General features: G+C 27.0%; 1 protein-coding gene across 1 annotated transcript in view; it reads left to right on the top strand.

Moving 5' to 3' along the window:
• The first annotated feature begins 5,762 nt into the window (after positions 1-5,762).
• The window catches only part of LOC111036167 (elongation of very long chain fatty acids protein AAEL008004), a 37,698-nt gene continuing 20,787 nt past the window's right edge, over positions 5,763-22,673 (top strand). The window contains exon 1 of the mRNA XM_022318095.1: positions 5,763-6,485. The gene's annotated coding sequence lies outside the window, so the exon portion shown is untranslated. The remainder of the gene's footprint in view (positions 6,486-22,673) is intronic.

Below are 22,673 nucleotides of genomic sequence, written 5' to 3'. Positions count from 1 at the left end.
TTGTTTTATAAATTAAATAGTTTATATTCATATTTTTTAGAGGTTTCGTGGTAACAATTTGGGATAGATTATTGTTTAGCTGCCTGCAAAAGGCCAGTGCACCCCTCGTCAACCTGCACCATACTTGTGGATCCTGACTATATAGGCCCTTCCATATTATACGAATATTTTATCCCAATACTTACGTACATTGATAGTTTTCAAAAACACTAGATTTTTGTTTATTTCGTCAAAAATAGCTGAGACCCAAATATAAAAATTATGATGTCAAGGTCACTGCCGAACAGGTTTATAACATCGAGCACGTGAGACTGGCGGTATGTTGTCCGAAATGATAATTACCTATAAATATATAGTACTATTAATAATAGTCTACATATCGTAACAGTGGTATTGATAAAAGTTACGTCTATTCAGGTAAGCCATAAAATGGTAACAATATGTTATGGTAATTTTAGGTATTTACTTTCGATTTGTTTAGTATATTTGTTAGTATTGTAATGATATTATTACATAACTGCTGTATACTCTTATGATAAAATTATAAGAATACATAAATAAATGCATACACCAAATATTGAAATACCATAGCTAAGATACTTTACCAAACCGACGTCGATTTGTTATCGAACTGTATGTCTGTATACCCCGTCATACGTGTAATAATGTCATGGTGAATTAACTTTTTGTTCTCATAATATTTTAATATTATAGGACTATTAGTGGCTTTAGGTCAATACAAACAATTATAATTAATTCAAATATTTAACAAATTAATTATATCCTAAAAATAAATAAAATATAAATTATCATTTAGAAGTCTTACAAAATGTAGTTTTACCAATAAAATAATTATTGTTTAATCGTAAAAACTAATTTATAGGCATTGATCATTTTGAGTTCATGACTAGGTATTCCATCGCTATAGAGCAAAGCGAGCAAGAATAACATCGAAAATATAATACTAAATTGGGTATACACATTGTCAATAGGCTGAGCAATCTAACTATTTTGTTTCTCGTTTTTATCGTAACGATAATATAGAAAAACGTAAGCCAATTTTTTAATGTTTATTTATTTTTTCTTATTTAAAGTTTAAACCTCCAAAATGGGTAAGGAGTACAAACGTACAGCTATAGTTATTAAAGTTTTATAAGCGATTATACATCTTTGAATAAATATAGAAAATGTTAATAAAGAAGATTAAATTAAACTATTACCGATGCTTATGGTCTTCTTCAACTAATAACACATAAAATAAAAATATGTATAAATATTAAATATAATATGGATTCATTACTGTGAACAAAATCGAATTACTATTAATTTATTTATATATAAATTTACTCTAATACATCATCAACATTCAACACATTATTATTATTATACATTTTATTTTAACCTCTTTGTTATAACTTATAAAGCAATGGCTTTAAAATAGTGCCATAATATTTTACCACTATAAAGGAACTTCAAAAAATAATCTTTTAAAATATTAACTTTCTTAGAACATAATATTATTAACTTCTGATAAATTTTGGTTTCTTTGACGTTGAGTTGCGGGAAAAACACCTTCAAAGTAAGGTTGTGTGGCCTTTGTGTGTTTTTTGTTATGTCTATCTTTTTTATTCAACCATAATAATACAGCTGGTTCCGGGTTGAAATTATTGACAGTTACCATATTAATTTGAACATAAAGAAAATCTTTAAAGATTTCTGGTGGTAAAGAAATTTTTCTCGAGGTTTTCATAATGTTGCAACAGGCAATTAACCATTCTACATCTGCAGAATGAGGTTTAGCTCCAAAAATGCTGGCCTGTTATGAAATTTAGGCTTAAATTATTAATTGTACAGAATGTAATTAATAACATACTAATAGTCATCCTATTTGTGATAAAGAAAATTATGTTCGTGATACAAGTAATTTCATAATTTTTCAGCGTTTATAACGAAACCTAGGTATCTATTTACCTAGCTACATATATTTTCAGGTTATTTATTGACTATAGTAGCTTTTCGTCAACAGACAGGTAGTACACTAGTGCCTTGTTTAAAATTTGACACGATTTAGATGTTTACCGGATAATAAGTATGTTTATTAAAAACACAGAAAGAATCATCAAGAAATTACATAAGATAAATAAGTATAATGTAGATTAATGAAAAAAATATTTAACATTAAACTATTATATTTTTATTCTACCTCCATAATACATAGAGTTAGTTAGAGTAATATTATTAGAGCTATAGTATGTATCATAAATAATATCGTCATTTGTCAATGCATACGATGTATAACAATCGGCCGATACTCGTATTTATTAATTTTTTCTACTCGTAGGTAGAATAATTAGTTTACCTTGTTAATTTGGTTTCAGAACAAGGTCTTTCTGTAAATACAGGAAGAACAGAAAACTAAGTCTAGACTTGATTATTTTCTTCTATACGTATGAATATTTATACTATTCCCAAAACTTGTTTTTTTAGTATCACAGCATCAAAGTGCAATATTATAATTGCGTTGTATTTGTATAGTTGTCCTAATAGGTAATTATAGGTATTATTATTTATAAATACCTTCTCATATCACACGTATTTTTTTATAAAAAAATCTTTCAACTGAAGTTAGGTTATGTTGGGTTATTTATTATATAACATCGATTTACTAAGTACATTGTTAACTACATCTAAAGATAATTAACACATTCGTATCTATAATATATTCACAAAATGTCAAAGTTATATAATATGGACTGTAGTAGATTATTATTATACATTCTTAACTTACTTTATAAATTAAAAATTGTATATCTAATAAAATAATAACTAAAATATTTTCATAATAATTAGGGTGGGGTGAAAACAGTTCAAATTCGCGGCACTTTAAAAAAGTAAAAAGTAAAGAACACCGTGTTTCTGAAATTATAAAAACTGGAAAATAGTTATTTTATTATATTGATGCACAGACACAAAGTTATAAATTATAATGTAAAAGTAGATACCTACCATTATAGTTTAGTTAAGCTATTAATTCATCAATAGAATGTTAAAATATTTACACTTATAGTATATTGTTGTCAATAGACAATAACTTATTTATTAATTTAAAACATATAAATAATGTATACTTCGGATACTTATTTTATCAACGAATAGGTACTATATAACTTTGTTATTATAAATAACTTATCCATATAAGTTATTTTTAATTTATGTATAACTGAATATTGACTAACATTTTCCACTAAATCTATTTTGTCTTGTCTGTAATCTATAGTAAAATTATATTATATCATAAAATATATATTTATGCTTTATATAATATTTATGCTTAGATTGACTTACATTTTTGAGATAGTGAATATAGATTAACTGTTATATAATAACAAGAATAAATGAGTTTCACTCGTTTTCTTGATAATATATAATATAGTCATGTATATTATGAGATACCTCGTACCTAAATGCATAATTTTTATAGCAAAACGAACCGTGGCCCAAAGTAGGTTGTAAATTTAATATATTCAATAATGCAATACAAAAAGTTAGAGGCTTACAATGAATAATATATTTAATGATATAAAAATAAAAATGATAAATTGATTTGGATTTGTAATTTATTTTACATTTAAACAATTCAAAATATTTTCTAAAAGAGGTAGGTACTCATAGGTAGAAATACCTTTATTAGAGTAATTAAAATTTATTTAAAACCGACTTGTGGGCTGTGGCTATATAGTTATAGAATTTTGAATGTAGTTATAATCAATTCAATAGGTACAATACGAATAAATCAATTTGTTTAAGAAGATGTAAGCGTAACATTTTAAATATGTTATTTTCTGATATTTATGTTTAAGGTTAACACACACAAACTATAGATAGGTAGTAGGTACTTGTATAATAATGTATAGCTCGTAAGTTAATTATCATAACAAAACCGCTCTACAAATTCTCATTTTGTTTTATATACCCACTGTTCAAAATTCAAATCAGGTAATATAACCAATAACCTGAATAACCTACATCATAACAATTGCTGAATTGGCCTACCTACGATTTTAACCCAACTAAGATTTGTTAATTCTAATTTAAAATTATCAGATAACTACCATAGTATTATGTTTAGCTGATCTAAACTAACTGCTGCTCTAAGTCGTGGTTGCAGTGATATTGGCAAAAACAAATTCTTATCAATTTAAAAAAATAAATAATTTTATAACTTGTAAATTATATTTTAAAAACTATTATGTGATAATATAAACGATTTTATTTATTAGAATAATTTTTGGGAAGGGTCTAAACTCGTTTTTAGAGAGAACAAGTTAGAAATCTAGCCATCCCCATGACCCCATATGCCTAATTGTGGTTATTGATAAGAATCAGATATGAATACAGATAATGGAAGTATACGTGGGTGGTAGCAGGTGATCTACATTTTATAATTTTAAGTAAGTATAGTAGATCCTGGTGATACATCAAATTGTATAATGAACGTTTTTCAACAGTTATAATACACACTATTTACATTTATTTTATAGTATGCAATGTACATTTGTACCTAAAGTCCTACAACCTCCGATGAGCAGTGAGCATTTGGCTATTATATAATATTATAATATAAAATGTTAATTGTTAATACTTTACTTATAAAAATAATTTGCAGATTTCAGTATTATAATTTATAAAGATGATAAAGGCTTTGTATCACAAGCAATAAGCTTGCACATCCATGATCCATATGTACTTATATGATGTTATATATGTATATATTATGTATGATAGTATTGCAATAATAATACTCCAAACAATTTGAATTGTGTATACCCAAGGGCGCTCTCTGTTTTAGTTAAAATTAATTGTTTTATCACTTATAAACAAATATACATTATGTGCTGTATTATCAGAGACTTTTGACTTTGCCTCCCCCGGGTTTCTATTCTGCTGGCGTCCTTGTCACAAGGCCTAACAAGGGCTTTGTGCATACCTATATAATAGGGCTGTATTAAGTAAATTATAAATATTGCGCAATAGCCATTAACTTAACAATAATACAAAAAATATACTTGCTTAAATTATGGTGTACAATAATCAAACATAGTATTATTTCTATAAGATCAATAAATTAAAAATAACACAACACAATATTATAGATTTTTTAATTTGAATTGATTTATAAGTTCTTTTATAAAATAAATTGTTCTTATTTTTTGGATTAGACGACCGACGGTCGGACTGAAGATGCAAACAATTGTGCAAAATGAAAATTATACCTAAATTAGTAATTTTAAAATAACAACAAATCGTTCCAATATTAACTATTATAAACTATTGCTATAAAATGACAATAATAAATACATTTGTGTTTTTGAAATGATTTGAGGGGACCTATACGGCAAGGCGCCAATCCTCAGTGAACTATACACTTCACCGCCATGGCGCCATCACACGATCTTCACCCGTAGCCAGTAGGCGCCAATGCGCCATAGCGGCAGTGCTGCTATCAATCGGCGTTGTCGGTGTCGTTTATTATCATAATTGTAATGATATTGTATTGTTTTTGTTATTATTGTTATTATTATTATTATTATTATTATACCATTTCTTAAGTAAGGAACAATGACGAGAAGTCGAAATGCCGGGTCCGTCGGGCGTCGTCGTCGGTGGTACCGCGTTTGTTCCATGAGAGAGCGGCGTGATAACCGTGGCGCACTGGATGCGGTTAATGATAAGACGGCAAGCACGGACCGTACGCGTTTGTGTGTGTGCGCGGGCGAGTGTATTTACACGCGTGTATGTGCGGTCGCGTGTGTGTGCGATTTCGCGTGCATTTCGTATTTCCGTCACATTGACATTGTTGTGTGTGCATGTGTGACCGACGTAGACCAAACGGGGCAGTGCGTGGGAGAAAGAGCGAGACGGGACCCGCGGCGCCTAGAGATCGAAAAGGAAACGAAAAGTGGGAAAAGCCCATAAAAGTCGTCTCCGGAGCTGTAGATCTCGTCGCGTCCTGTTTGTGACCGGCGAAATTATAATTCTCGTGCGAGTGTGTGAATAATATAGTAACAACATAAATTGTAAAACATTAGTGAAATTATTTTTTTTTAGGTACCTATTTAATGTAAATTTTAAGAAAAAAATGATTTGTTGAACCGTTCGCCCACGGCCAACGCTCATCGATTTTTATTGCCTATCGTTTGTCGCAAACGCCTTTGCGTATCGTAACGACCGTCGTTCACGTGTGTAAAAAATCGTTTTTCATTGTCGGCGTACCTATTTATTGTTTTTTTTCTCCGTTAATTAATTTTAATTTTCACGCGTCTAGTAGCCGCACCGTACCGCCAGTCTACAGATCACCAGGTCGTTTATTCTGGTCACCTTAAAGTAACATGACCACTACTAAACGCTGCCCGGTAGCCGGATTTGGCGTCTTGTAGACGCCACTGCAAAACGTCATTCATTCTCCAGAAAATTATCTGTACTAGGTAAGAAAATAAAATTTCAGACAAATACAATATGATAATTTTTGAACATTTTCACCCCACCTTGGTGTTTGGGTACTATCCTCCTTCCTTTGCCTCAGATCTACTGGGTACCCATAGTACTCTAGTATTCTAGTACCTACCACTTACAGAACTTCATTTCCAGTTTAGATCTACAATATGATGAAAGAATGTTGTGTGCAAATCAAACTGCTTAAACTTGCAGTATTCCTACGAGCATTCCCTATTCTCTTAGTATTTTAATGCACCCACCACCTGGCACTTGGGGTCATTGATGAATTACTAATGCATCAAAATTTGACAAAGTATAAAGTACAACTTTTCGCTCAGTTTTATAATAATACATTAGTTTGTAAAATTAATATTGAATTAAGCTACAACCTGTTTATTCTTATATATATGTTATTTTATTCAAATGTGCTATCAGTGTTAATGTTAGGATATTGATACTGCAGCTGTTGTTTGGCTAGTTATACCTTAACAAAGTAATATCAAATAATGTGTATTATATATATCTATGTAGCATGAGATATAGCAGCTGTGCACAGTGCATTTAAAGCTCATATAGGTACAATTGAAAAGAAAATTCCATAGATGATTCTAACACTTTTCCTATCACAGTTAATACATACATATCAAATGTTCAGTCAGTTAATGAATGATAGTTTACCGCCTACCTAGCTAATAAGTAATTGTATTTAGGCCTAATTTTAGGAAAAATATATGTATACATATTTTTTGTCTTTAAGTTTTATGTTTGTATATTAATTATGTAAAGGAATTATAATACACACTTTGTTATGTATAAATTCTTGACAACATAAATTTGTTGATATCCTCTTCTATATGAGGAACACTGTAATCAAAAATGTTGGTTTAGGTTATCTTAGCTAGTATTGTAGGTAGATATACCGTACCTACATAATATCTTGGTTTAATTAAATGTATATTTGGCTCCTATAACCATTAGAATTTATAATGTTGTACCTACATAACTTTATTTTTGATAAACATATAGATTGTTAATTACTTGGAATGTAAAGAGGTGTCACAACCTATTTTTATAATTTACTGTCTACTGATATTGTGTATGGTAGTCGATGGTAGTATTTTTTGTTTTGATTTTAGATTAACAGGCAGGTAGATCAGTAGGTACTTTAAAATAAAATTTGTGAGTAGGTACAATATGCACTATACAATCTTTAGTTGTACTCTTTTGCCTATTAAAATAAATACCTAATTATTAAAACCTATAGTTTGAAATTTAAAAATTGAATATTACTTCAATACCCAGGTACCTAATATGAAATAAATATGTATTTTCAAAAAACCTAACATTTAAAAAATAAATTAAATTTTTACTTTATTTTTAACAAATGAACCAATCTATTTGTATTTTAAATGGAAATTAAAATTATAGATATTTTTAAATGATAAGTATTAGAGAGTAATTAGTGTATGCTAATTTATTATGTTATGATAAAATAATACACGTACATGTTTGTATTTGAATTAAATATATACATGCCTCACCATGTGCCACTCATAACAAACTTGACCCATTCTAAAACATGTACTACCTCTATTATTATTACATATGAAATTAGGAAGATAATTAATGTCTAATTGATCCCCTTTTAGTTTTAAATTTCAGCAAACATTATACTGACAATGTTTGACTATTGACCTTTATAATATACTAGCTGATAAAATACACTTTGTTGCCTGTTAAAAATGCCAACTCTATATGAGATTCGCTGGTGGTAAAGCGCACAGTATATTATTATCAGGTAGGCAATCCATCTGCAGTTGGTGCGTTCTCTATGTGAATAAAATGTTTAATTTTAATTTTTTTATTTTGATTTCGGATACAATGATTAGCGGCCATAAGTGCAACTCAGCCACCTTGATAGGTAATGTGTGAACATTAAATTTGATGCATGCTTGTACCTGATCTGCCTGATTGACCAATGGCAACCAATAAATAAAAAAATACTTATTTCTACTGAATATCTCCTATAACCAATAGCAATAATTTATAAACAAAAATTCATTAATATATTTTATATTCTTTAATGGTTTAATTTTTAAGAGTAAATTAAAAGTCAGATTTAATTAAATTACCTATGCGGTTAAATTATGATTAAATTCTGTTTTTTTTTTTAATTTAATGCCAAGTGTTATTTGTTAGAAGTTATCATTTACTTATTATTTATTAATCGTTACTTTTATCTTCAGTTTATTTCTTTATTATAAATTTAAATCTGAACATCTGAAAAACAATTTTTACCAAAACTTAGTGTGTAATGTATTCATATGATATTTATAGGAGTATGTACCCTAGTATGTATTTAAAAGTTAAATTTACTTACACTTATAGTAAATGATTATAGATTATAATTTAAAAACATTCATTAAAGTAGGTTATGAAGTAATGCTAATGTAATGCATACAGAGTAAATAGGTACCTATATATTATGAAAATTAAACTTGAATTCAAATGTTAAGGTTTAAATTAATACTTCAGTGAGTTACATTTCTAAAAAGTGGATGTAGCTCTGCTGTACATTAGGTGTCTAAAGAGTCGCGGTAATGAGTGTTAAATTTGAATTCAATGATGTAAAATCATTCTATACAAAAAACCATTCTGAGCGAAGACGGTGTATAGCCATAAAATTTCTAAGTAGGCATATTTTAAGATATTATTGTGATTTAAGTAATTAATTTTTTTATTATTATGCATTAGTACTACAGTAGGTTAGACTTAAATTCATAATACTTAAATTCAAATTGTCATTGTGTGTATAAAATATAATAATATACCTACCTACTCTAAAAGTTTCAAGTAGTCACAAATAGTATTTTTGAATTACAACAAATTAACTAAAATTGTTATTTTTGGGTTTATTATGGAATTTAGGGTGTAATTTCGTTCAAATTTAAACTTAAAATAACTAAAAAACTGTGTTAATATAATTTTTAGATTTTTAGGTTTCAGAACTAACTACTTACTTACTTTTTTAAATTTTCAATCTTTAGCTATAAAAGTTGCACATTTTATACATTTGAACTTAAAATGCTTTTTTAAAAAAACCTTGCCTATGTATTTTTAATATTTTTAAACTGATATTGTAACAATGTGGGAGGCCTTGCATTACATATTCAAGCGTTTTGACTCAATAACAAATCGAATACTGAAAATGTCCGTAGGCAGATAAAAACAAGTCGAAATTTTATCAAGTATAGGAAAATATAGTGTAAATTTCAAGTATCTACAGTTATTCTTTTTTGAATTACAACAATATAAGAAAATGAGAAATCGAGTGAATTATCCAATGTTGTAAAAAATTAAACTTTAAACGCTAGTAAAAATTTAATTTGACTTTCCGATAGACATTTTTTTTCCTTTTTTTTTTTTGATAACGTTAGACAAGTTTATGAGGAATGTCGCAATGATTTTTCAAATCTTAGATTTAAAAAGACAAATTTTTACGAATTTCTTACTTAAAAATAATTTTCATGATTGTTGCGAATTATGTCAAAAAAAATTCTAATGCTCCTAAAAAATGATTGTAGACTTACGCTCAACTTTTTCTTAATATCCACTAACACTAACTTACGAGAAACCTTGTATTACATTTTCATGAAATCAAACGAAAATGATTTTTAAAAATAATAATAATAGTCTACCATTTCATATGCATATAAATAGTTCAACAAGAGTCAAAATATTTTATGGTGTATAAAAAATGCTAATATAAACATTCAGTGAAAATTTCATGTATCAACGGTTATTATTTTTACAGTTAAATCGAATTTGTCAAAAACTGCAGTTTTCCTTAAAAATCTCCGTTTTTCATTAATTTTTTTTTTGTTTTTCCCGGCGCTTACCAATGGTAATTTTAAATTTTGACCTCTTGAATGCTCAACTATGGATCCACATTCCTATCGGAAAATATACTGAAGTTTAATATCGAAGAATTATTTCAACTAGGTAGGTAGTTATCGTGCAATAGACAAAAATAAACAAGATAAAAACACATCATTGTTAAATCTATACACTCATCGTTCCTCTCAGAATCTGAAATGACACTGTTAAGATATAATTGAAAATAACAGTTTGGATAATTCACTGTTGCACAAATTCCTCAAAAATGTCAATAATTTCTACCATTTTGTGTCAGTGAAAGCTGGTTATTGTATTAAATGTAATTAATTACCTATACTCAATTATTAAATTAATTAATTTAATGTGAATATAATATGGATAAAATGCACAATTACCTAACGATAATGGTATTTCTTATTCAGTGCCTTTTACCTATAATAATTTGTATTATTGTTAAAATACTGTTAGTATAAAAACAACAATGTTATTGCCTATTGGTAATTATTGTAAGGCTATTATATACGAAATTCGAGACGAGTAGAAATAACGTCACAAGTAGAGTGTTATTAATATTAAATTAGTACCTATAACTAAAATTAACAGTACATTTTCAAAATGCTAAAGAAGATCCTTGAACCTAGATTAGTATAGATAAACATTTTTAGTCTTTATGATTATCAAGTTCTGAATATTACAATTCACACAGATTAATTTTAACTTGCAAATAGCAGAATATAATAAAATACTGATTTTGTGCAATTCATATCTTTTTTTTAGTTTTTGAATTTTGATTTAGAAATGTTCAGAAAATCTTAAATAAGTAGGTACTTCGTCGTAACACTATTAAGCCGATCGTAGGTCGATATACAAATGTTTTTCTTTAGCGATTACTGACTTTATCGATCGACCGATGTTGAACGAGACGTGTAGTAACACGATTATTATTGTGTATTAACCAACTGTACCTTTATAAAGTGATTAAAATGTATTGTAAAAAAATTCCTCGGGTATTCCCCAAATATTTACATAAGTACATTAATAATATAATAAATTTGTAGGTCGAAGATGCTATTTAGTGCCGTTTAAAAACTAATTAGAAATAAATTACCATACTAAAATGTATTTTAAGTATGCTTACAAAATATTAATAACTAGCTGATCCCGTGCACTTCGTTGCCCGTCGAAAATGCCAAATCTATTTATGATACTTGCTTGTTATAATGCGAGCAGTATATTATCAGGTAGGATATTATATTATATTATTATTATTGTACCCCACGTACTCAATATGAATAATATTTTTTATTTTCATTTTATTTTTTATTTTGACTGGATACGCCGATGGGCGGCTATAAATGCAACTCAGTATTGCCTCAGTAGGCAATGTGTGAAAATTAGATTAGTTATTTTTTATTAGTTATTTTTTACCAAAAACTAAATAATTATAATAATTGTTTATTATTCTACGTCGATACCGACCTGCCTGTGGTTGTCGAGTTTGATTGTTATTTATTTTCAGTCAGCGACTATTTCTTATTAAAAAAGGTTTAGGTATACAATTCACACTTTTATTTTAATTAATAATAACTAATTATTTATTAACTTTATCGGACTAAATTTATGCCTAAAACCTTCTATGTGATGTCCTCTTTAATTTAAAAAAAACTGCACGAACATCCAATAAGTAGTTTTCTCGATCAACACGGTCATAGAAAACCCCTTACAATTTTATATAATAGTATAGATATATAATGTTTTATTTACCTACCAAGCTACGTACCATTTAAACATAACCAGGACCAAATATTAAACTAGGCCAATTGAATGTAAAACAATTCAATTGTTCTACGAAAAAAAAATATGTAGGTTGGTTTATTATACATTATTGATATATAATTTTAAAATTAAAGTTTTGTCGTTGTCATTGTTTTTAATGTTTGAATATTCTCGACATTTGTAATAATTATTTATTTATATTTAAAAAAAATACTAAATAACCATCAAATATAAAATTAAAATAATACAGAATGGAGTTTTTTAATTATATAAAGTATTGTATACCTATTACTTATTTATTGAGCATTATTTTATAGGCATACGTATAGTTCCAAAAGTGGTTCAATGTATAGAACACTTTTTAGTAGGTATCTATTTAGAATAGTTACTGATACGGCTTGAATTTAAAATAATATGTAGGTATAAATAGAAGTCTATATTTGTAATGTGTATCGAATATTCATGGTATATTTAGTATTTACACATATGTATTTTAATTTTTTCATGTAAAATGGTAATTATATTACAATAATACATTTTAAACTTCGAAAATATTGAGGATAAAGAGCATAATATAAGTAAGTTATAAAAAATATAGATTATAGATTTATGATGAAAGCTCTGAACATTTTAAAACATAGGTACCCAATAGTTTTTGTTTAATAAATTAAAACATGCAGTTTCTTATATTTTCCAAAACAAAGTGATTGAATTAAATGAAAATTAGACCGTATTTTAGTTAGATGTTATAAATCTGTTTGGTTGATATAATATTATATTCAATTGCTTTAATTTAGTTTGTATTTGGTTAGTACAATTTGTCTATCAAGGTTCAAATAACATTCGTTTTGGACCTTAACCTGTTATGGATTTTTCGTACTTATAGTATGGGGCTTATACTTTTATACACTACCTAGTTTATCCGAAACTAGTTATTCCTGGCCTCGGCTAAATAATTCTAATTGTGAAGGTTGTTATACTAGTCAATTTTTCTGTTAAATGTGAGATATAAATATACTTTTTATTTTTTATTTTAGAATAAAGTAATTTGCTATTAAGCTAGATAATAAGTTTCTAATGTAATGTAATAAAATGCATTTGTGCACTATACTGAAATTCTAACAATGGAAACGTCACACGATGAAGTGTCTGGAGCTTTCAAATTAAATTTCAATATTAAATTGTGTATATAATTTATTTTTATTTATTATTTAATTATAAAACTATACACATTTTGTTAAATTAAGACCTATTTTGTTATTTAGATTTGTAAAGTTATGTTTTCATAAAGTATTGAAATTGAATTACTAAATTTATCATATGTTTTTAACGATACAAACTATCCAAAAATATTAAATTACCCGCCAGTAGAGGTATTGTTTTTTTTATTTCATAATTTTTGGTATTGGTATACAAAATATGTAAAAATTTAGTAAGTACCTAATTAAATTACCAAAGTAAATAGAATTATCATTAATAAAAGCAGATAAATATCCGATTTTGTTTAGACTTTACTGGAGCGTCAAATAAATTTCATAAATATTTTATTTGAGCATCCGCTTATAGTAATACGAATAAAAGAAAAATAGTTGAAATGTGGGATGATTTACTTCATGAAAAATTGTCTTTGAGGTATTTTTTATTGGTTTTGCTTTCCTACTATTAAAATAAACTATTTTAGCTTAAACATAAAGTATTGGTGAAATCGAAAATAACTTCCAATGACATTTAACTGGAATATTTAATATATTTTTATATTTAAGTGGAATAAAAATGGCATTAATTATGCATTTATGCGTCTCAAAATCTATACCTATAATCAATGGATGGTTGACGTACTACGCCGGTTGATACCAATAACTGCTAGCTCATTGATTTTTTTCAGTTTGGCTTCACATTTTATTTATTAAGACTATGTATTATGTTTCAATTTTAAGTTTTGAATAGGAATATGTCCTGTACACAACTTGATATTGAGTTTTGAGTGCTATGTTGTCTCGCCATCATATTTTTGACGTGGCGTGAAATAAAACTGTTATAGGTATATTATTGTTTAATACACTTTAAAATAATGGCAAATTTTATTTTAAAAAAATTTGTTCTAACCAATTGTAGTCAATATCGTTTTTAATTTTTTTAAATGTTCTCACAAATGTTTATCGATTTTTCGAGTCCAATTTTGGGTTTTCAGTAAAATCCCTGTAATTGCTTGAATATAATTTTCTCCTCACATTTTTTATGCCGTGTTTGAAGTTAACATTTGAATATTTTATAAAATTCATTAAAATCACGAACATTAGTAAATTTTTTAGAAGTTGAAAATTAATTAAAATTTTAGTTGTAATACCCACTGCTTGAAGATTCCCTTTTTACTGCAAATAAAAAAAAGTCTTCTATAAAGCCACATGATTGTATTGTGTATATTACTTTTAAGTTATAACTTACTTGAAGGTCAATCCAACGTAATATTCTAATATTGTTTCCAAACATATACCTAGGTGTACACTTGAATCTAAGTGAGCACTTATAACCGCTTCCATTAATGCCTGAGCATTTAAGTGAATTCATACCATTATTTTATATGTACACTCGTCGTATTTACTATAGTTTACATTAGATAAATGTCGAAAAACTGTATTCATAACACTAATAAACATTATAATATATTGTGTAGTCAATCGATCTCATTTTACTGATGCTACAATATATTATATTACTATTAATATTGTACATAATATTAACAAAGGTATATTCTCAAACCTCCAAAACATAATTTGACATTAAAAAAAAATTAATTTGTATAATAGTATAATATAATTTTTAATGTTAAAATGAACACTTGTAAGCCAATAACCTACGTAGTTGATGCTTAATCAATAAAAAAAAAAATATATTAACAAAGTATTGTAAATGTACAATAGTGCACCATTAAATCTTAGGGATGAACAAAACGAGAGTATCCTGTACGAATTTCTTAAATTGTTTGACATGTTATGATAATGTAGTTGTCACGTATTTCCTGTTTTTTATAGGTACCTATGACGTATCTATTATATAATAATTTAGTACCTAACTAGTTTTATTTATGGTATGTAATAGTTGATATGTATACAATTTATATTTTGATACTAGTTGCATGTTATTATTTAAATTATTAATTGGTGGTATATGCATTCACAACGTTTATAAATTTTTTAACATTTGTGGTTTTATGCTTAATTTCTGTGTTTGTAATTTTAAATATAATAATCCGACTATAACACGTGGTCAATAAATGAAGTACTTAGTGCGGGGGTGGCCAACCCGCAGCCCGTGGTAGATTTTGATGTGGCCCTCACTTCAATTTAAAAACCATGAATTAATTGTATTTAATATATTAATATTACGAGAGCAAATTTATTTTAAGAATATAAAACATCAAATAAACTGTAAGGGCCGATGCACATGTCCGTGTTTTGAGTTGACCATTGCTTAAAGGAGCACACAACACAAAAAATAAGTTTTTTTTATTTGAAAGAATGTTCAATTCTAAGGATAATTGTATTGTTTTTATGTTTCTACTCACATTATTCAATAAGTTATGAGCAATTGAAAAAAGACGTGTGACGTCACTGGGCCGGAGTCATCGTAATTGCCTATCTTATTCGTGTAAAAGTTCCTCGCTTCACACAACGATTTATCAACCTAAACATTTTCTTTTTAAAATTTAATTGACGTTTAAATGTGAGGTTTTATGTGGTTAAGACGATGCAAGAATCAGAATTTCAATATGACGTTTAGTTTTTTAAGTATTAAAAATCTTAAAACAGACATTTTGGTTAAACGGCGGACCCGTTTTTCGAACTCCGCGCGCCGCTCGCCATGACGTGCGGTTTAACCAAAATGTCTCTTTTTTTTAAGATTTTTAATATTTAAAAAACTAAACATCATATTGAAATTTTGATTCTCGCATCGTCTTAAACACATAAAACCACACATTTATACGTCAATTAAATTTTAAAAAGAAAATGTTTAGGTCGATAAATCGTTGTGTGAAGCAAGAAACTTTTACACGTATAAGATAGGCAATTATAATGAGTCCGGCCCAATGACGTCACGCGATTATTCTACATCTCTTAATATTTTTTTTTACATCGTATCTTCACAAAATCATTTCATATAACCATAACTACAATAATTTAACATTTAAAAAAAATTTAAAGAATTTTTTTATTTGTGTTGTTAGCTCCTTTAATAGGATTGCCACAACTTCAATCGATCTAGGTATTGATTCATTACTTTCACAAAAAAAGAAATTTCAAATTTCACATTAAATAAAACTAATGACTTTTAATTTTTTTAAACTAAAACTTTTTTTGTTTATTATAAATAAATATATTTTTTTGTGCACTTATAATTAAATATTAATACTTGTAAAAATATTTCTGCTTATTAATCGCTATTGTAAAATTATAAAAAAATTTATTGTATTATAGAATATAATTTAATCATTAAATTTGAATGTATTATTATTAAATAGAAGTATGTGGCCTAGTCTTCACAAAAGGTTGGACACCCCTGACCTAGTGTATTAATTTAATACACTAAAACGAAATACACAAATACATAAAATATATATGCATAAATATTAAATTTACATCAAATTTCTCTATAGGTATAACATTATTTTGTGTTTAAAAAAATGTGTACCATAGTTAAAATTATAGTATTAGGTACACATATAGACATATTATAGTTATTATACTTTGCAACTGCTTTACAATGTTTCAAATAGTCATGCCCAGTGTCAGATGTAGCAGGGGGTGTAATATAGTGTTATTATCGTAGGTATTATATAGATAGTTTGAGCTGCACATAATTATTTGCGTTTTTACGCAACTATCTATATTATATCCCTTTTTTTATCAGGCCGGTAAAAATAATTTATACAAATATTTACGTACATATTTCATTTTAAATTCTGAGCAAAGCAATGAATATATTGGTTTTTCAATGATGTCTTTTCTCGTGTCTTTTTCATACCTGCTATACATTTGAAGGGAAAAACATTTTTTAACCTTCTAAATTGAGAGTTTTTTTCTGGTATCCAATTTGATTCTGGTTGCCCCGTAATGAGTCAAAACTAGAAGAACTCTTTTTTTATTTATAATAATTCAATAATTGAGAAAAAATTAACCAAAAACAGCGGAGGACTGAAAGATGTTTACCGTTTAATAATTTGGTACAACATATCCGGCGTAAAGAAGTTTTCTGCATTGATATAGACACAAGACACACATTTAAGTCAAGTATGGACATTGATTTTGCTAAATACACGTACGTGTTACTTGATAAAATGGTCAGATGGTAAATTATTTTTTTTATAGATTTAACAACTACTATTTTTAAAGAAGCAGAGATTAGTGGATATTTATTATTTACCATATAATGGTCTTAAATATATTATACACCTCATTCTATATTATATTGTATTACCTTGATTTTTCTAGAATATAATACATGAGTTTTTATAGTTATTTGTTAAATTAATATAATATGTAGATTGTAGGAACCTGACTGTAGAAAAAAAAATTAAACATTTCAGTAATTTAAAATTTTAATATTGACTTAACTGCTGCTGCTACTTCTAGAGGTCATTAAAGTTGTTTCACTAATTAAGATAACTAACGATTTTTTGCTGTGTAATATATCACATTTTTAATTACTTATAATTGAATTGGATAATTAAATGTTCCGCTATATACTTATTTGGTTTTTAAAAAAAATATAACACGCGGGTACTGCTATCAACGAAACGATGTCTTAATATTTGTTTCATTTCGATATTTTCTTATTTGAAATGAATTCGTGTGTAAACAAAAATATTTAAATAAAATAACTATGTTGTGAATTACGTTATAAGTACTTATATACTTGTATCAGATTATAAATTCCTGAAGTTGCTTCAAAGTTGTATGCCGTCTACGTTTTAGTTGAATAATAAAATATATAAAACATTAAACATGTTAACAGTGCATAGCGAATGCCGTGTTACCTACTTATAATTTTTTTTTATTATATGAGATAAAACATTGGCAACAGTAGGGTCATTGGCTTGTATTAAAAAAAATTTGTTTGATTCTTTTGACAAAATACAAGTTAAATAATATTTGTCGAAAAAAATATTCAACCTTCTTTAATACATTTCTTTAATAAAATTTACATTGTTTATTGTTTTATTGTGTCTTCATCAAATCCCAGCTATGTAGGTCCCAGATTTTTGACTTTAGAACACGCCAAATTGAATATATTTGGTCTTCTGCACTCATAAAGTGGCCTTGAATAAAATGTGTGTTACCTATTTTGAGTCAATATATTTCTGGATGTTTTACTTTGTCCTCGACTTTTTCATTCCTTCTGTTTCATTATGTTTAGCCCAGATTTTTTTTAGTATTTTTGGTTTCGTTTAACTTTTTAGATGTTTCTAACATTCGCATTCCCATTTTATTTCATATTCATTGTAAATGAAATTATTGATGTCATCTTTTGATATTTTGATTGTATACCCAGCTACATCATATCAAAGTATTTTTGCCTTATCTTTAGCAAGTTGACCTTTGGATCCACTATCCACTCTTTCATTTCCTGACTATCACAGTGCCTAGTTATGCAAATATTATATTAGTATTAATTTTATTATTTTAATTTATAAACATTAATTTTGTAATTGGAATTATTCACCCTAATAATATAAATTACTATGTCTAATATGAATATATACCAGACATTAACAATTTTTTTTCTTTATTGATTAACCATCAACTACATAGGTTATTAGCTTACAAGTCTTCATTTTAACATTAAAGATTACATTAACAATTATATTGTCTTGTAATATTGTTTTCGCAGATATATCTAATAATTAGGATTTATAAAATAGGATACTATAATATTTTATTAAAAAAATTACATTAAATTAAAATGTTAAATTATCATGACCTATAATTCTCATATACCTTCGGTACTAGTGTACTACTATATTTATATATTTTATAGTACTTTAAGGTAAGTACTATCTTTGTACTATATTAAATAATTTTCTATTATACCCATAGTCAAAATAATTTACAGAAACATATTTTAACTAAGAAAAATAATAAAAATATAAAAATAAATTGCGTCTACGTAAGACTAACACATAAGTATACTGCCTTACTATTATAACTCATATTGTTGTTTTAAGTATTATTATATTTTAAATTTATTTTATGAATTATGTTTATACATATATAATACCAATGGATTGATAGTATGTTTTGTGTTGTGGTAATTTTAGGTAACAGTTGTACATAGTATGTGTAGGTATGTGAATGCACAGTATTATTGATTTACATCTTTGACAAATGGGTGCGGTAACTATATTATATGATTCTAATATACAACGTTAGTAAATATATATAATATACATTTTCTTATCAATAGTTATAAATACTTAGAATTTTTAATGTACGAATGAGTTTAAAAAAAAACAGCAAGTAAAAAAAAACAAATGAAAAAAAGCATATAGAAAAGAAAGCAAAATCTAATTATTATTTATTTATTGTTTTTTAAATCAGTAGGTACATAATATTATTGTAGTTATATAATATTAATTTGTTATAATAAGTCATATGAAATAATATTACATTCCATCCGTGCATAGGTACTATATCAAAGTGTTTGTATTACATTTCAATATTAAAATTGACAATGAGCATAAAATATTAAAAGTGGCTTCTCGAGTCGTGGTCGTATGCTCAATTTACGAAAATGCTCTGAGCCTACGTACCGGCCGTCATTGCTAGCACTCAGATGGGTGGCCACCCGGGTTTTTAGCAACCATCCTTGCCACTCACACAAATACCGAAATAAATCAACCGTTTCCCCCTACAGCTAATGGCCATAGTTACTGGACTTTAGAGTTTAGACCATAAAAAAATAAAAATAAATTAAATTAAACTAAAATTAAAATGCATCATTTGTAAGTGCCCAGTCACCTATAATTAAAAAAAAAAATAATTGATACAATTTTTTGTTATAATTAGGTATATCATATATTTAATATAATTAATATTTGGAAATATTTTTAAAAAATGGTATAGGTTATTAAATATTAACAATTTCATTACTTATAATTAAATATTAAAAGATTTAATATTTATCAATAAAAAAATATAAATAATAATATACTATTGTATAGATTGTATAGTTACCTATAAATGTCTGTTCTTTTAAATTATGAATTACCTAACCTTGATTTTTGATTACGAAAAGTAACTGTTTCTGATGGCACCTTAGCTCGAATTGCATTATCCAAGCTTCCAAATTCTTCACAGTAAATCCCAATTGGATTTGTAGCCGTAGTTGTTGACTTATCCTTTATTCGAGCTAAGCATTTATTGACTTAAACTTCATGCGTTCTTGGAGGATGAGTTAGTGCTTTATTGATTATTGGTATTTACTATTTCAGTAGGATTTTCTTTCGATGTAGTTAATTTACCTGGACACTTAAGAGTTGACGCCTTAGAGCACCTCCAAACATCAGATATTAACGTACCTACTGTAATGTTTCGTATACATGTGGCCATTAAAACAATAAGTTTTTTCGTATTTTTATTCGGTTTATTATTTGATACGACATTTCAATTATTAAAAAAATATTTATAATATTTACTTAAAACGAAGTAGAAAATTGTTGAATTTTTGTATTAAAATAATGAACACAGCCAAGCTGTAATCTCGTAGCTTTGGACTGACTGAAGTCTGTACATCGGAGATATATTATTTATATTTGGGAAGTTTTTGTAATCTATAATCGGTGTGCGATTTGGAAACACGTTGCTGTCATAAGCCGTTATCCAAGCTGCAGCGATAACAAGACATTGACGAGTTATTTATTGTTATTTTGTATATACCTATACCTTATATTTATATTGTATGTTTAACTTTTGTAATGTTTTGCTTTTTTTTCATTAGTTTTTTTCCATTTGCTTTTTTTTACTTGCTTTTTTTCCTAATCCCGTTTGAACAATACTGTTATGATATGAAACATTCTTAATTTCACTGGCATACCTGCTTTCAATTCAATAGTAATTAAAGACATTATATTATATTGGCATTCAGTTATTTCAAACGTTTCTGGGTACCTAAAGATCTACAATTCAAATGTTTAATTAATTGATGATTTGTAACGTAACTATTTATTTTTCACTAACTTTAGAAATTAGATTTTTATGTAGGTACCTTATCCAATTATGTAATATAATGTTATAGGTAAATTGTAAAATGTGGTTCAGAATACCCTGCTCAAATTCAACCAAATTCGATTCTATACCTTTACAATTTTAAAAAAAAAATGTTTATAATTACATATTTCGGAATTCAGTTTGAGTTAGTAATTAATATTATGTGTCTCAAGTACCTATAGTATAAAAGATTATATTATATGTACAATCTACATCATACATTATATGTTAAGTAGTTTTATCAGAAGGTACATAATATAGACAATTAAATTAGTAGATATTATAATTTTTTTCGACAATTATATAGATATGTATTCGCATTGATATTTAATTACAATAAGGATGAGAAGATTATTATGTAGTTTCAAATTTCCAAGTCATAGGTACATGAGGAACGTTCTCTAACTATATGACCTCACTTAGTGTACCAATCTAATTATTATAAGGTTTAATTTTTAATTGATTGCAGGTTAAAATAAAACGTTATGATAAAATATGTTACGTGTTTATATATTTAGCCGAACTATCTCTAATGTTTGATAATATCTATCATATTATAGATCTTTAAGTGTAAATTTCCAAGTTGTTTGTAAATATTTTTTTGGCTTTCAGATTACAATTTATAAAATTAATGTTTTTGTTTATTTTAATTTTTATACAATACCTAATGAAACAATGGAGTAACTGTAGAAATATGTATTGGGATTAGGTGGTGATAGCTTAGTTTTAGCCCTATTGGAGTAGGTAGGTTAAGTAGAGTGGTTAAGTTAGGGTAGGTACTTATTTTATATACTTAGCTTGTTCTATTGTTTCATATTTTCAATTTATTGTATTTTTGTTCACGAAAATTTAAAGTTATTAATGAGTTAGGTTGGGTTAGAGTGGGCGATCTGATACACTTTGGATGACTTAGGGCAATACACCCATCGTCAGATCTGATGAGTTTGATGAATTAGATAATAGACTTGGCTCGGCCTGTGTAATTTACGAATCAGTCTTGTAGTCTGGTGGCACAAGTTTCATACTTTGAACGGGTATGTCGGATAATAACAACTGATTATCTAATATAGCATAAGATAAACAGTAATAATTATAGTCATATTGGGGGGTCAGTCGAGATTCGTGGCCGTCACTGTTATGGACAGTATACTGATTGTTATTGAGTTATTATTTTAAATTAACATATACATTTTAATTAAGGCGTCGAGTAGCATAGGGCCGTTGGTTTGGTTACACCATGTT

The sequence above is a fragment of the Myzus persicae genome, unplaced genomic scaffold, assembly GCF_001856785.1.
Source record: "Myzus persicae strain clone G006 unplaced genomic scaffold, MPER_G0061.0, whole genome shotgun sequence".
In the NCBI taxonomy this organism is placed as follows: Eukaryota; Metazoa; Arthropoda; class Insecta; order Hemiptera; family Aphididae; genus Myzus; species Myzus persicae.
Note: the sequence above shows the minus strand (reverse complement) of the source record. Positions and strands in the feature narration are given on the sequence as shown.